Source organism: Equus asinus, chromosome 30 (assembly GCF_041296235.1).
Source record: "Equus asinus isolate D_3611 breed Donkey chromosome 30, EquAss-T2T_v2, whole genome shotgun sequence".
Classification (NCBI taxonomy): domain Eukaryota; kingdom Metazoa; phylum Chordata; class Mammalia; order Perissodactyla; family Equidae; genus Equus; species Equus asinus.
This window is the reverse complement of record NC_091819.1, coordinates 12,466,186-12,468,253: the sequence shown is the minus strand read 5'-3', so window position 1 is coordinate 12,468,253 and position 2,068 is coordinate 12,466,186. Positions and strand designations below refer to the sequence as shown.

Below are 2,068 nucleotides of genomic sequence, written 5' to 3'. Positions count from 1 at the left end.
TTTTATTCCCTTCTCTTGCTCAATTTCTCTGGCCAAAATCTCCAGTACTATGTTGAATAAGAGTGCTGATAGTGGGCATCCTTGTCTTGTTCCTGTTCTCAGGGGGATGGAACTCAGTTTTTGCCCATTGAATATGATGTCGGCTATGGGTTTTTCATATATGGCCTTTATTATGTTGTGGTAATTTCATTCTATCCACATTTTGTTAAGAGTTTTTTATCATAAATGGCCTTTGGATCTTGTCAATTGCTTTCTCTACATCAGTTGAGATGATCAGGTGGGTTTTATTCCTCAATTTGTTGATGTGGTATATCACGTTGATTGATTTGCAGGTGTTGAACCATCCCTGTGTCTCTGGTATGAATCTCACTCGATCATGATGTATGATCCTTTTGATGTATTGCTGAATTCGGGTTGCTAAAATTTTGTTGAGGATTTTTCATCTATGTTCATGATATGATATTGGCCTGTAGTTCTCCTTTATTGTGCTGTCCTTGTCGGGCTTTGGTATCAGAGTGATGCTGGCCTCATAGAATGTGTTAGGAAGTGTTTCATCTTTCCTAATTTTTTGGAATAGCTTGAGAAGGATAGGTATTAAATTCTCTCTGAAAGTTTGGTAGATTTCCCTAGGAAAGCCATCTGGTCCTGGGGTTTTATTCTTTGGGATACTTTTGATTGCTGTTTCAATCTCTTTCTTTGTCATAGGTCTGTTCAGATTGTCTGCTTCTTGTTGACTCAGCTTTGGGAGGTTGTAAGAGTCTAAGAATTTATCCATTTCCTCTAGGTTATCCATTTTATTGGCATATAGTTTTTCATAGAATTCTCCTATAACCTGTTGTATTTCAGTGGAGTCTGTTGTTATTTCTCCTCTTTCATTTCTGATTTTGTTTGTCTGAGCTTTTTCTCTTTTTTTCTTTGTAAGTCTGGCTAGGGGCTTGTCAATTTTATTAAAAATTTTGAACGTTTCACAAATTTGCATGTCATCCTTGTGCTGGGGCCATGCTAATCGTCTCTGTAGTGTTCCAATTTTATTATAAGTGCTGCTGAAGTGAGCACCATACTTCTATTTCTTCTGCTCCTTCAGGTGTATATTTAATACTTGCCACAAAAATAGTTCAGGAGGAGGTTATTACTTTACAACTCAGAAAGGCCATTAGATAGATAGATAGATAGATAGATAGATAGTAGACAGATGATAGATAGATAGATAGATAGATAGATAGATAGATAGATAGATAGACCAACTGATCAACCCTGGAAAATTACGTGTCAACCACCGGACTTTGTCTGGTTTTATCTGTAGTACTTTTTATACTTACTTTTCTGCTCATCAGAGATTATTCTAATGACCCGCCAAATGATGAAAGAAAACAGAGATCATAGCAATTCATGTTCATGTATAATTGCATGTAAAACGTATTCACTTTATTTCACTTTGCTTTTGAAATCATAAAAACACCGTTAAAGGACCAGAACATTTTTTTCTCCTCTTTGGAAGCTTACAACACTCTTAAAAAGTATTGAATTTAGCATCAGTACTAAGGAGGGTTTCTGAGGTGCTACAAGGTGTCTTAGTTTGGGATACTGGGGAAGCTAACCCTGAGATAAGAATTCTAGCGACACTGTTTTAGCTGGGAGGGCAAGAAACAAAGTTGGAGGCCTGAGGATTGGAAACAAAGAAGGGGAATAGTCATTGAAAGCTTAAACAAAAACATATTATTTAGTCAACATCCACTGAGTGACTGGAACTTAAACCCACCAGGGAACTTGAGGAAATGGTGTAAATTATATTTTTTCAGCGTTATCCCCCTGGAGGGATGAAGCAGCTGAACTTTTATACATTAACGCCTTTCAGTCAACAGTTAAGGAATGATCCTAGGACTGTTCATTTCCAGGAACTTATGGCCTGCCATGAGCTGATAGTGATCTTCTATGGTTGACATAAGTCCTTGGGTGCAGAGAAATAGATCCTGGCAGCTGGAAATCTGCTGAAGCACATTGAAATTTATGAGGGGTTTAGGTGTGGCCCTGTCCTGTTTCATCACTCAGATCCTTTTGTGCTCCAAAT

General features: G+C 37.7%; 1 non-coding gene across 1 annotated transcript; it reads right to left on the bottom strand.

The window, feature by feature from the left end:
* Positions 1-949: 949 nt before the first annotated feature.
* Positions 950-1,056, bottom strand: LOC123282327 (U6 spliceosomal RNA). Its single transcript, XR_006522400.1, has one exon. It is a non-coding gene; the product is annotated as a U6 spliceosomal RNA (small nuclear RNA).
* Positions 1,057-2,068: the final 1,012 nt, after the last annotated feature.